Source organism: Jaculus jaculus, chromosome 3, assembly GCF_020740685.1.
Source record: "Jaculus jaculus isolate mJacJac1 chromosome 3, mJacJac1.mat.Y.cur, whole genome shotgun sequence".
Classification (NCBI taxonomy): domain Eukaryota; kingdom Metazoa; phylum Chordata; class Mammalia; order Rodentia; family Dipodidae; genus Jaculus; species Jaculus jaculus.
The window spans coordinates 90450366-90465225 of record NC_059104.1 but is presented as its reverse complement, the minus strand read 5'-3'; the positions used below and the strand labels follow the sequence as shown (position 1 = coordinate 90465225).

The window sequence follows — 14860 nt, the reverse complement described above, 5'->3', positions numbered from 1 at the left end:
CCGTTGCTTTTCTACTTGAGAGGGGCATGCATGTGCTATTGGTCAAGGCCCGTAGAGGGTAAAAACTCAAACATAGAACAGGTTACCACTGTTGATTTCTTCACCCCTGTTAAGAAAAGAGCATGTACAGCTGAGTGCTTTTCCTTCCTCAATCAAGTGGCATCCTTCCAAACCAGATGCTGCTTGTTCTTCATGGAACTGCCCAGGGCAAAGACAGAAGAAGTTCCTTGTCTTTTTTTTTTCTTTCTGTTATTGTTTGTTTCTTTTTAGTATGCATGCATGTTTGTGTGTACGTGAGAATGAGGGTGCCCATTTGCCACGTGGATGTGGAGGTCAAGGGACCACTGAGAGTGTGGGTCCTCCCCTTTCTCTCGTTTACAACTGCATTCTCCAGGATAGCTGACCTGCAAGGTTCGAGATTCTTCCATCTCTTTTTCCTTTTGTCTGTAAGACGTTATGATTACAGATGCTCGCGTGTCTGATGATATGTGGGTTCTGGGAATCTGGACACAGATCGTCAGGTTTTCACAGCAAGTGCTTGGCCCACTGAGCCATCTCCCCAGCCCCAAGGGCAGCAGGTGCTTGTTGATCAGCTGAGAAAGGTTTATAAGGTACTGTCCAGGTGGTGCTAGAATCCAGCAGTCCTCCATGCAGTTCTAGTCATTCCTAGGGGAAAAGAGGCTCCCTGCTTGTGAGTGAATGTCTCTCTCATAGTCCCCAGGCAGCATGATCCTGAATAAACCATTAAGTTCTCTAGTCCAAAGTCCCCAGGGTTGTTGCTAGGAGGTTCTCATAGGCTTTTGCTATAAGTCCAGTCTAGGCTTCGTGCAGGCTGCCATGGAGATGGTTCCACACTGGCAGTTCTGCCTGTACCACACACTGTGCGGGCTTGGGCAATCTTAATGTCTCCAAGTAGTACTGCTTAAAGGATAGAGTTCCATGCCTTCTCTTTTATATCATGAGGTATGAGAAGCATTTCCCAGTGACTAGTATGTCCATGACTATAATAGGTAAAACAGATGCAACCCACTTCACATAAAACCTGTTGGAGCTTACCAATTCTCCTACAAGTTTTCAGCCTGAATTCTACCAACCCTTACATACCAACTAGAGCCTCCATTAGGATCTTATTAACAGTTTTGGTTTTGCAATATTCAACAGGGGACGTATTTCCTAACCAGACAGATCATCTACTCCCATAAAGCATCCAGGTCAAGACACTACCTTACAACTCTTTTCTCCCCCTATGAAACTACTTTGAACATTCCAACTTTCGAGAATCCTGTCAGCCCTCACAAGCTTTTGTTTGTTCATTTTAATTGTAGTCCACATCAGGGTTTCACCCATGGGTTTGATGCTACAGGGCACATTAAGGAGTCACAAGAACTTCTCCACACCCTGACCATTTTACTCTTTGTTGTATAAAAGGTTTGGGGTCTCCAGCACATTAGCTAAGTGACCCTGGCCTGCTATGAGGTTTTAATATAACAGTGGATTAACTTCATCAGAGAACCTGTGCTCTCCTTTCCTTCCAGTGGCTGTTCTTCCTTCTCCCTTATGTCCAAGCTTTGCTGCCTCTGGAGGGAGCATTCTAGCTTCAGCTGCTGTGCTGGTCTAGACTGCTGGCAGTAACGTTCCAGTGGGTGGCTGTTGCCCAAGGCAGTTTCAAATCAGATGTCTCATTGTTATCCTTTCCTTCTGACTTTAAATTCTCCAAACTTTTAATAATGTTCAGCATACAAGGAAGACCAGCAGGAGGTCTCTCTTGGTCTGCCCAATCTTTGATAGTGGTATATTCACACCTTTACCTTAACCCTATACAGGCCTGCTTAATTCATTCTTTAGCAACTCTCTAGCTTCTTTTTCCTGTTGAGACGACTTCTGGGATGCCTCCCTTTCTGTTTCCTCTCTGTTTCACTCGTACTGTCTTCTCTTCTACTTCAGATACCAGTTTCAGGTCAGGTCACCCATTCTTCTGACCCTGCAGCTACCAGCTAGGATTTTCAACCCCTCATTGACTTCAGTGAATTTGTTAGGATGGCTTACATAATTCAGAGGGACGTTTTGACTTGTGTTTCCTTGTTTAACGTGAAGTATACATATGAACAAGTCCATAGAATAAGGTGTAGGGTCAGGTGGGGGGGGGTGGAGGATTTTCCATTTTCTTTCAGGGTGCACAGCCTTCCTAGCACCTCCATACATTGCCTAGCCTAACCTGGGAGCTCAGCAAATCATGCTGCCCGAGGGTTCTTATAGAGCTTGATCTCCAGCCAGTCACCCTTCACTTTCCACTTCCCCTTTCTGGAAGTTAGTGGGTTGATTCAAGTTCCACCCTCTGATTTCTAATCACTTGCTATTTCTCAAGACTGGCCCCATCCAGTGTTTATTATTAATTTTATTATTACTAGCATAAATTCGTATGTTGCTGAGAGTCTTATTATAAATATCAAAAGACTCTCCTGCCACTTGCAGAGTTCTATGGGCTTTAAAGAGTTCTGAGACAGGAACCCATAACAAAGACCCCATGTATTTAAGATGATAGCACAGGAAGTCTGTGAAATAAGGACAAAGTAAATTTCTGAAGCCCTGTTTATGGATAAGCCATGAGGATGAACTGCTTCTCCAAAGAAGGGGAAGAGCCCTGCTAGGTGTTCATGCCACTCAGCCCTGCCTTGTCCTGCCCTGCAGTGTGTTGGTGCCAGGCTGACCTCCGAGCAACTTGCCCTGATCTAGCCAGCATTTGTTTTCTGGCTGGGTCATTGCACTCTGAAGAACTTTCTGACATTTTTGTTGTGTCTCAGTCTGGATAGAATGGCAATAGTAAAGGTTACTTTGGGCAGAGTGGCCCTTCCCCAGGGATGCTTTGCCTTGGTTTGAGTAATAGCATGCTTCTCCACCTGGGTCTACAATGAAGTCAGCCTTTCTAAAGGGAAAATCTCTCTCACACTAAAGAGCAGGCCAGGGAGATACTTCAGTGGGTAAAGTACTTGCTATGCAAGTGTGAGGACCTGAGTTTGGACCCACAGCACTGACATAAATGCCAGGCATGGTGGCACATGCTTGTAATCTCAATGTTGGGAAGGTGGAGGCAGGGAATCCCAAGGGCACACTGGCTACTTAGTCTAGCAGGCTGTAGTGAGACAGTGTCTCAAAGAATAAAATGGAGGATAGTTGAAGAAGACACCCAATGTCAACCTCTGGTTTTCACATGTGTACACACACACACACACACACACACACACACACACACATGCACGCACCACAAACACATGCAAAAAGAAGAAGAAAGAAGACTATACTGCTTTCCTCTTGGTTTCTTCATATGTTTTTGAGCTATATTTTAAAGAATGTTTTACCTAAGGTGTAGCTGAAATTTTCCGTGGCACATATTCTGTCTCTGTCCTCAGTGGAAATGGAGGAATAGCGAGCTGCTCGGTGTTCTTGATAGCATCCCTTAGAGACTCATTATTAGTAACATGGGCTATTGCTTCCATTTGAGGAAAGCCCTGGCTTTATGCTATTCAAGCGTGGTCCTTTCTAATGAGGTCTGTGGACCCGGGAGACTTCTTGGAGGAATTTTCAGCCATTGTCAGCCATGTGTGGTAGAAGACACAGCAGTTTTACAGCAGAGTGGAACAGAGCTTCTACATTCAGAATGTCCTCAGCAACATGGACAGACGATGCCTCTCTGAAGTGTCTTCTCCCTCTTGGATAACTTCCCCAAATGCCTTTATTGATCATCAGGCCATTTGTTTCACTGTCAGAGAGATTTGGCTAAAAGTGTAGGTAATTCAAGATAGGCAATTCCTGTAGTTCAATAAGCATTTATTGCATACTTACTGGGAATTGGCCCTGCACTTTGTGCTTGTGGTAGGAGAAAAGAAAACAGGTCTAAGGAAGAGATCTACTAGGTGGGAGGAGGTGAGGACTGTACATATTGCCTTACATCACTCACAGGTAGGAGGAGATGGTTGTATATATTGTGTTATGTCACTCACACGCAGGAGGAGGAAGGGCTGGACACATTGCCTTATGTCACTCATACTCTGCTTCTACCTGCCAGCTCCTGCTTCTGAATGTCTCTCAGAAAATTCAGGTTCCATGGTAGATGGACCTGTGAACTTATTTCATCTTGAAGAAACCAAGAAATCTAGGGCCACAAAACTGGTCAGTGGCCAAGATGGATCCCATTCTCATGCCCCTCACCTGTGCTGTCTTCCCTTTGTCCTGGAAACCTACCTTTGCCCAGGACGGAGCCCATGACATTCAGGCAGGCCTTGTCTGTCTTTAGGGGCTGGGAGATGTTCTAGTCTTAGAGGCCAGCAGAGGCAGCATGGGGAGGAGGCTCTGGTTCCACTAACTGCTGCCCTCTGTTGCGAGCAGGTTGCTCAATCTCCCAGGGCCTCAGTGCAATTGTGAAATGGAGAGTGTGCTTTGGTTTCATTTTGTAAGACACAGTTAAGTACATGGACCTGAGCGATGCACACTATTCTTATTAGTTAATGAAAACAAAGATATCTGTGGTATTCTACGAGGTCGGAGCCTGCCACTGTGGCTTGTGTAAACTGGAACTGTTCTTTTGTTGCCTGTGCCAGCTTCCTAATCCATTGATGGGTCTTAGAACCTGCATGTCAACTTAGGGTTTAGAATTTGGCAACTGTTTTTAACAGTTTGCCCCTTCAAGAATGGTGTGATTATGAGTCTGGCTCCAGGCTTCTCATTTTCCTTTCTTCTTTCATTCCCCTCTTCTTCTGTTCCCCTCCTTGTTCACTCCATCCCCTTTCACCTTCTCAGTCTATGTGTTGTTGACCTCTGTCCATATTATCTATTGTCTTGGTTTCTATTTTTTTTTCATGGTGACTGTCTTAATCCATTTTGGACAGCTGTAATAGAACACCTGAGAGTGGATCATTTATAAATGACAGAATTGGATATTCAAAGTTCTGAAGACTGGCAAGTTTAAGATTTCGGCACTGGCATCTGGGCAAGGCCCTGCCACTATGTTCTCTGAAGAGAAAGAATGCTGTCCTCATATGGCATAAGGAGAAAGGGAAAAGAAAGCTCAAGATGCCTTTTTATAATGGCAGTATCCCTTTCCCTAAAGTCAAAAACTAAGGGTCCAGTATCTCCACAGAGGATCCACTGCCTAATATATAACAACAGCAAACAACATCTCACTAAAGTTTTTGAGGGAACAAATGTTCTGACTGTAGCCACTTTCACACTTATGTTCAGACTTTATCTCTCTCCTGAGCTTTTGGCTCATACCCCCACTTGCAAATGCACATTTCCTACGGGAGGTTCTTTAAAACTCAGCTTGTCTATTGCCAAGGAAGGGAAGGACTCATTACAATGTGCTCCTCTAGACACAAAATGGCCCGGATATCCATGACCTCACAGTGCCTGACACTACCTACACAAGACCATCATAATAGGAGAAAGAGATGATGGCATCAAAATAAAAGAGAGACTGATTGAGGGGAAAGAGGTATGATGGAGAGTGGAGTTTTAAAGGGGAAAGTGGGGGGAGAGAGGGAATTACCATAAGTTATTATCTACAATTATGGAAGTTGTCAATAACAAATAAATTAAAAAAAAAAAACTCAGCTCATCTATCAGTCACTGACCTATGATTTTTCCCTCCAAAGCAGTTCCTACCCTTTCCTATCCAAGAGAAGCCTGTCTTATCTCCAGCTTGCTACCTTCCGTTGTCTTGTATGGTAACACGCCTCACTGATTTTCAAGAGCAGTGCGCCCCTCCCCTTCAGCGCTGCGCTCTGCACTGCGGGCGCACACTCCCTCTAGGCCCTTCCTGTGTCCACTAGTGCTGCGGCTGGGACCCTGCCTTCCGTGAGCGTGGCTGTTCAGTTCCTTGAGGGGATACTCTCGTACTTCCAGGTCTCCACAGACATTGTTCCTTCGCTGAGATTCCTCCTTTATGGCACTGACTCCTTTTGCCACCCTGAGGTCTTCTCCTTTGGCATAGTTAGTCCGGGGCATTTCCTGGCCCAGGTGTGCCTTATGCATGCGCCACTGAAGCACCTTGCGCTGGAGTGGGATTACATGTTCATACTGCGTCCTTTACTGGGTGCTGAGCTGTGCAGTTTGTTGTATTTGCTTGCAAAGCCCTTTGCATGGAATATAGTTGTAACTCAGTAGACATGTATTTTGGGAATGAATGAATAACTAAATGATGAAAGCATATAAGGAAATTGGATTTTCATAGAATTCTAATGTAAATCATTTTCCAAAGCAAGAAATCCTCTTGAAGCTGAATAATTACCCCTCATAGGCCATTTCCATAAATGTAAATTATTTTACATTCTTGTGTTTGTTTTGAGTCTCTTGGTTTCTTTTCTGCTTTTTCTTTTTTTGGTCTATGCTCCCCATCAGACTATAAGTGCCAGAGACCCGAGGCTGCTTGTTCTCCTAAGGGTGCTGTCTATTCAAGGAGTCAGATTTGCTGTAGTCTGGGGAGGGTGTGGTGAGAGACTGAAGTTACTTAAAATGAGGCTCTGGCAATCAGGAATGTACTGGGAGTCATATTTTGTCTGCTGCTTGACCCAAGGCTTGCTATCATCTGCAAATATCAGTTAGTATCTTCCTCCTACACAAATCCATGGCAGCTTTGAAGAATATTTTTAGAGCTCTGGTTGCCATGGTAACGATACCTTTTTCTCATCTTCTGCTTCCAGGTCAGGGCAACAATTGCTCCTCTTTCAGAGCAGGAGTTTTTGGGGTAGAGGGGAAATGCATCCTGTTTCCACTGTCTTCCCTGTTAATCTGTCATGGTGTACTGCACACACACTATGTGCCAGGTATCACTGACAGTAGAAACTTTACCAAGCCAAGTAGGTTTTGCCTCATGTACTAGGAGTAGAGACACAGAAAATTAACATTGGCCTGTATCCATGCCTATCCTTCTTTGGTTGTTTATTTGTTTTGGTCTTGTGAGACAGGGGCTTGCTGTTGAACACTGGGCTGGCCAGGAATTTCCTATATACCCTAGGTAGGTCTTGAACTTGCTGTCCTCTTGCTTCTGTCTCCCAAATGCTGGGATTACAGAAAATTCCACTATACCTGTTTCTTCTATTTGTTTAAAATAAATAACTGAGCTGGGTGTGGTGGTGCACGCCTTTAATCCCAGCACTGGGGAAGCAGAGGTAGGAGGATAGTTGTGAGTTCAAGGCCACCCTGAGACTACGTAGCTAATTCTAGGTCAGCCTGGGCCCGAGTGAGACCCTATCTTGAAAACCAAAACAAAAAAAAGAAGTAACTTGTGTATATCGCTTAAAGAGAATTGGTCTCTTTCCTTAAATTCAGAAATTGGAAGTTGTCAGAAGTGGAGTCTTCCACTGTGAGGAAGAGAGCTGTGGCACTGTGGAGGAGAGGGTGACAGCTGTGGGAAGCTGGCTCCCGCCTCATTAACAGTGGGACTTCCATGGTTTGGTGTGGGACTTGCGAGATGAGGGCACATCTGTTGCTCCGACATTGCCCAGGACCTCAGGAGATGATGGGACTGAGCTGTCTGTCCCCACAGCTGTCAAAGGCCTATTCAGTTGTCCTCGTGTTTGGGAGCCTCTTGGCCCTTCTGGGAGCCAAGAGCCTGACGACTGCCAATAGAAACAGTCCTTTATGAGAATTTGTTCAGTTACTATAGCGTGAGGAGCCTAGAACTGGTTCCAACAGGGGGAAGAGGAGTTTAGCTCTAAAGGAAAGTGGGGAGACTCTAGCACCTGTGTTGGGGTGTCACCATTTAGAGTGCAGAGAATGGCACCCACAGAGACACGAATGAAGGAATGTAGACAGGATCAGTTTATTATAACTCTAAGATTGGGCAGCGCTTTGTCCTCGCAAAGCTTTTTTTTTTTTTTTTTTTTTTTTTTTTGTGGTTTTCTGGAGGTAGGGTTTTGCTCTAGCCCAGGCTGATCCGGAATTCACTATGTAGTCTCAGGCTGGCCTCAAACTCACAGCCCTCCTCCTATCTCTGCCTCCCCAGTGCTGGGATTAAAGGGGTGCACCATCATGCCTGGCTCCTTTCAAAGCTCTTCACCAGGACTCAGGAAGGGCAGGGACAAAGAATAATGATGCTTATAATTTGCCTTGTCACTTAGCCACAGCTCCTGGCACATATAAGTCCTCTCAATGACAAACTTATAGTATGACAGTTCATTACATCATTTGTTCTTGCATCCTGTGAGGAAGATCTAATGAATATGCCCACCGATCCTTAAGGAATTGAAATTCCCTCCCCATGAAACTAAGTAATGATAGAAACCAGACTCTTAAAAAGGTTGTGGGGCTAGAGGGATGGCTTAGTGGTTAAGGTGTTTGCCTGCAAAGCCAAAGGACCCAGGTTCAATTCCCCAGGATCCATGTTAGCCAGATGCACAAGGAGGCACATGCATCTGGAATTCATTTGCAGTGGCTGGAGGCCCTGGCATGCCCATTATCTCTCTTTCTCTATAAAATAAATAAATAAAAATAAAAATAAAAAGAGGCTGTGGTATGCCACATTTAAGTTATCCCTCTATGTTGTTTAATACATGCATATATCTGATTATGTCTCCTCCCATATTCACACTCACACAGACACACACTCACACAGACACACACTCACACAGACACACACATACACAATGTGAGCAATCAAAATATACAGGAAGGGCTGGAGAGATGGCTTAGCAGTTAAAGCATTTGCCTGCAAAGCCAAAGGATCCTGGTTCGATTCTCCAGGACCCATGTAAGCCAGATGCACAAGGGGGCACATGCATTTGGAGTTTGTTTGTAGTCCTGAAGGCCCTGATGCACACATTCTCTCTCTCTCTCTCTGCATCTTTCTCTCAAATAAATAAATAAAATTTTAAAAATATTAAAAGCAAAATGCACAGGAAATAGAACATGAACACCAAGCATTGTAGCTAGCACTTTCAGCATGTCTCTATTCTTTTTTAAAGTTTTATTTATTTATTTTATTTGCTTGAGTGAGAGAAAGATGTAGATATAGAAAGAGAGAATAGGCATGCCAGGGCCTTCATCCAGTGCAAACAGACTCCAGAAGCATGTGCCACTTGGGTCCTTTTGCTTTGCAGGCTAGCGCCTTAATCGCTAAGCCATCCCTCCAGCCCATGTCTCTACTTCTAATACTCCTGCAGAAAGCTTTGAGTGTATTTTGCCTTCCCAATTGTGGGGACACATTTAACACCCAAGCTGTCAGAGAGAGGAGAGTCCAGATTCCACCAGCACTATTGGTCAGCTGCTGGTGTTTGCTGGCCATTGGGCTTTGGCTGTTGTAGTTACCTTTTCATTGCTGGGACAGAACACCTGACCCAAAGCAGCTGATGGGAGGAAAGATTTTTATTTTGGCTTACAAACTTGTTCCTTTTTATTTTTTGGTTTTATGAGTTTTTTCCCAGTGCTGAGGACTGAATCCAGAGCCTTGCACTTATTAGGCAAGCCTTCATCCATTGAGCTAAGTCCCCAACCCTTGGCTTACAATCTTAAGGGGAAGTGTCACAATGGCAGGAAGAGGCTGGTAGAAAAAAAACCGGACATCACTTCTTGTCACAACAACTGGAAAATAACAGCAAGGTGGTGAGCTCAGCTCTGGCAAGGGGGGAAGCTGGATTATAACAGCCCAAGGCTTGCTCTCAGCAAAAAACCTACAGCAAAGCTTCACCTCCCGAATTGCCACCACCTGGGAAACAAGCATTCAAAACACACAAGTTCATGGTGAACATCTGAATCAACCCTCCACAGCTGGCCTCTGCTCTTTAGGAATGTAGTTTGAAACAAAATGTTTATTGTGCATCTGGTCCCTTGTTCAATAGCAGATTTTTATGGAGCACTTATTTGGCATTTGATGAAAAATATTATGAATAAGTCTAAAATTTAAAATGTGTGGTATTAGTCACTTATGCTGTAACAAAAAGTATCTAATGTTTGGCTCAGGGTTTCAGAGGTTTCTTTGAATCTGAGGTGATGGGGACCTCAGGGTAGGAGGACGTGGCAGAGAAGAACTGCTTTCCTCATGGCAGCTAAGAAGCCAAGAAAGAGAGTACTGCAGCCCAAAACAACCTTCAACAACAGACAACCTCCCCCTCCCCCCAAAGCTTACTTTCTCCAGCTAGGTCCCAACTTCTGGTTTCTCTCACCTCCCAATAAGTCCATCCATTATGAATCCCTCAATGGATGAATCCATTAACACAGTTAGAGTTCTCATGATCCTTTTATTTCCCTTAACCCTGTCAGCTGTCAACCAAGCTTTTTACACACTACACACGAGTCTTAGAACCTTTTGGAGATATTTCAGAACAACAAGCGCCAAATGTCCCTAGGGTTATTGTTGCAGTCCGGTTCGCATTGCTGGTAGAAATCACCCAACCAAGGGCAGTTTCCGGGAAAAAGAGATTTATTTTGGCTTACAGGCTCAAGGGGAAGCTCCACGATGGCAGGGGAAAATGATGGCATGAGCAGAGGGTGGACATCACCCCCTGGCCAACATAAGGTGGACCACAGCAACAGAAGGGTGTGCCAAACACTGGCAAGGGGAAACTGGCTATAAAGCCCATAAGCCTGCCCCCAACAATACACTCCCTCCAGGAGGCATTAATTCCCAAATATCCATCAGCTGGGGAGCTAGCATTCATAACACCTAAGTTTATGGGGGACACCTGAATCAAACCACCACAGTTAGGATAGCAGTTACCCTTGTGTGAGGGAATCCTGACAATTAGCCTGTTTTTGTGAAGGATATCCTCTAGTGTGTGTGTGTGTGTGTGGGGGGGGTTGTTATGAAAGTGGAATCAGATGTTTTGTCTTAGGAAAGAAGAGTCAGTTTGCGTTCAACTTCCTGCACTTCTCAGAATAGACCAAGATGGTGGATGCTTTGCTGATGTGGAGTCCTGCCTGTGGGTCAAAAACCACCAGCTTAGTTCTTTCTCTTCTCCCTGTTTTTTTCTTTCTTTCTTTCATTTTCTTTCTTTCTTTCCTTCCTCCTCTCCTCTCCTCTCCGCTCCCCTCCCCTCCCCTCCTCTCCCCTCCCCTCCCTTGTCCTCTTCTCCCTTTTTGATAGGTGTAGAGCTGTCAAACTTCTTTTTAGTTTCTCCATCAGAGGACAGGCTAGGGAGACAAAAGTTCTCTTTTTTGTCTCACAGGTATGTCTGTCATAAATAACTCAAACTTTAGAAATTTTGAGGTTATTTTATACACTTTTTTCCGATCTTCTTCATCGTAGCTGTGGAGAATTGAGAGTCCCAGAGCACCTTCCTCTAATGGACTGCTAATTCAAGACCCCATTGGAGGGACAACAGGTTCTGAAATGGTTCACCTTTCTGAGTACCTTAGAGAGTTGATAAGAAACTGTTGGCACTATGCAAATAGCTACAAATCCACCTGTCCATGTTAGATGGTTAAGTATCAGCACAAGCTTTTAAAAATAAATGTATGTATAGTTAATGTATCTGCATATGTGAATATGTCTATGTGTGTGTATATATATATATATATATAGGCATATATGTATGCATGTGTGTATACACAAACACACACCTGTGCTTTTTCTACAGTTCTAGAGATTAGACCCAGGGAGGGCCTCGAACATGCCAGGCAAGTGCTTTGTCACTGAGCTCCACTTCCATCTCAACCTGGATGTCCCCTAGGGAAGGGTAGGTGCTTTTTGGTCATGGGATGGTGACTCAGGTTCTTCTCAGTAAGAAGTTGTAATTTGCTCATTGAATGATGCTTTTCTTGATGTTGGCAGTTGGTTTCACATCCATCGATCTCAGGAGATCTTGGTACTTTGCTGCCTTATTGCAGGTGACAACAAGGCAAACCACAGTGAGATTGTGTCATGGAACATCTGTGGTCACAGGGCATTACTGATTGTGCATTGCGAATGAGGACAGTGAGCATTAGTAAGTGTTTCTGTTCTTCATACAAGGTGGTGTAGCTGCTTCCCAACTGTGTGTTTTTATTCTGGTAGCAATTTCCAGCCTGCTTCCTTGGAGTAAAATTCCAGGCCAGGACAACTTTATTTTCCCTCAGGCTGCTTCGCATCATTAGTTTCTGTCTATATATGTAGGCAATCGTGATCATCATGTACGTGGTAGATTGGTTGGAAGATGGAATAGTAAAGCCCAGGCATTGTTCAGGGTGCCTCACCCAAGGGAGGTGCTTGCATTTTGATTATTTCCTTTTCTCCCCCCTTCCTTTTTACAGAAGGAGCTATTTTCATGTGGGTGTTATTCAGGCCCAAGCTTTTTCTTATCTGAAGACCAGGCCTTGGGGTGTGTGGTCATTTGTCATTGCTAGGGGCCTCTGTGGGGTCATCTGGCGTTGGCGGGCCTGGAGAAGACAGTAATCCAGAGAGTGGGTAGGACAGTGTGTGTGATTAGCCACAGCAGCCTGTATTGTAGCATTTCCTGGTCTACTTCTGGAACATGATCCCCTTCGCATGGTCAGAGTGGGGGAGGGGAGTTGCCAGTCTTGTGGACGGCTCCTGTCTTCAGCCTGGTGTTTCATTTCCTGTAATGGGGCTTCATGTGTCGTTGGTGTCAGTTTAAGCAGTATGGACATGCGGCTTTGTGAGCACACAGAACTGATGGATGGCAGGACTGTCTTGAGTGTGAGTTGAGTTACAGTTTGTGATGTGGAGTATAATTAGGAGAGAAGCTGCTGTTGGTGCCCAGAAGAAAATGAAGAGTCAGAACTTTTAGAAAAATGAGAAGTTGTAAAAAGGAGCCAAGGTAAAATTTAAAGGCAGTCCCTAAGAACAAGAGACATGCATTTGTGAGATTAGGATGGGTTTTGTGTGTCCTCTGAAGTGTTGATGCCATCTTGCATGGGGCTGTGTTTCTGAGACTAAGTACATGTAATTGTTATGTTTTAAAATACTCTGACTTGTCATACCTGAGTGATATTTTATGAGCGCTTGTTAGTTTTGTGATGTCTTATCTTCAATACCAGTAACCGGTGTTGTTAGACTATTTATGAGGGCAAGATATGTAACAATCAAGTTTTCTATTTAGGAAAGTAGAAAAGAAAAGCCGTAAGTCCATTTTTTTTTTCTCCCAATAGGTATAGAGTGAAAGGAAAAGATAGCCGATTAAACTCTATGTTTCCATGATGGCTAGCTAGAGATTCCTTATGGATGGACTGACTGAAATGAAAACAGATTTCACTGGAGTCTGCTTTTGATTTCCCTTCCAAATTAAAAATACATCGAGAGTTCTTCTGATGATATGCATTCACGTTAAATCAATCATTCCTTCTGTATTTGTTATGCAAACTGCTGAGCTAGTCTTTCAACAAGGATGATTGCCAAAGCCAACTCCAGAGTGCTTTGCATGGATTCAGGTCCAGACATTGCCTCCCCCCTTTTTTTAATCAGCCAGCTTCAATATATATTTGAGTTTTTAAAAGACTTACTTCTCATCCTTTAGTTTTATTGTCTTCATGGTATTTTACTTGTGAAAATACCATCTTCTTTTCTTTGTGGCTTTGATAATTATGTCGCCCATCACTGTCTCTCTATTGCAAACCCACAAGAACCTGAGTCTTAAGAGTAGAAATCTTGCCTGCCCTGTTGATTGAGTAAGGAGCCAGAAACCCTCCACAATGACACAGGACACATCTATATTCTTTGTTGTCCTAGTTATAAACTTAACATCCAAGTACATTGGCTAAGAGAAAATTCTTAAGATACCCTCTCTACTCTGTGGGAATTTACTTTCTTGTACCCCAAGGGCAGAAAGATAGCATAGGAGGAGTTCTGGGAATCCCACATTGGAGTTTTATTCTTCTTTGCATGGTTAAATACCTCTGTGGCTCTGTGGCTTTACACCTCTCTCTTGTTTATTTTATTTTTTGGTCATTGTTTTCCTGATCAGAAATGGAAAGCATTAGATGAGGTCAACTTTTAGGTTCCTTCCTGCTGGTGACTGTTGGGCCACGGTTGTCATCCTTGATTTATAGATGGTTATAAAATGACAAGCTGGAAGGAGAGTGACAGTTAAAGAGAGCAGGGTTCAGAGAGAGGACCCAGCAAATGAGTGCAGAAGCCACACATCTGTCTGTGGGCCTGTTTGTTGCCTTGCTGGTCACAAGCTTCCATTCTCTTCTCCCTCCTGTCTGGCCATTGTCACCGGCCCTTTTTGGTTCATTCACAAATCTTGGTATTCCATCTCTGCCCATCTGTGAGTTGCATATTTAACTTCAGAATGGACTTTCTGGAGGCTTTCTTCTTTCAGGTTCATTGCACTTTTCAGGCTACATGGGCCCTACGTCACTATCTGACATGCCCTTCATTTGACAGTTGGGCTAGATGAGTTCAGGATGGCGGTAAGCTCTCTGCAGAGGCTCTGCAGCGGAGCCAAGCCTGCACCCAGACTGCTGGCCTGCTCTGCGCTGTGACTGCCCGTGCTTACGTGCTGTTTCCCATGCGCTTTTGTGTTGAGGAGATGAGTGTTGTTCTACACCTGACTCTGAGAGGAGTGCTTCTGCTTCCTCTGCAGAACCCAGTGAGAATTCCCTGGCATCTTTCCTTCCCACTTTATATCCTTTTTGCTCTTATTCTCAGGTACAGGGCTCACTGGGGACTTACTGGAGACTTTTCTGTTTGTTAATTGATGAAGATGGCGATAATTAATTAGTCCTCATGCATTTGTTGCTTGCCTAACATTTTTTTCTACACCGTGCAAAGGTGGGGGGTTAAAGAAGATGGCGCTGCCCCAGGAGCAAACAGGAAACCTGGCATCCTGCATTTTGTCTTGGCTTTCTCCTGTCACTTGCACTTAGGTCTCTCCTAAGCCTTTTTTTTTGTTTTTTATTTTGGTTTTTCAAGGTAGGGTCTCACTCTAGC

At 44.3% G+C, this 14860-nt stretch overlaps 1 protein-coding gene across 4 annotated transcripts in view; it reads left to right on the top strand.

Annotated features, from left to right (window-relative positions):
• The window catches only part of Gramd1b (GRAM domain containing 1B), a 183186-nt gene that overhangs the window by 15321 nt on the left and 153005 nt on the right, over window positions 1-14860 (top strand). The gene's annotated exons all lie outside the window — the stretch shown is intronic.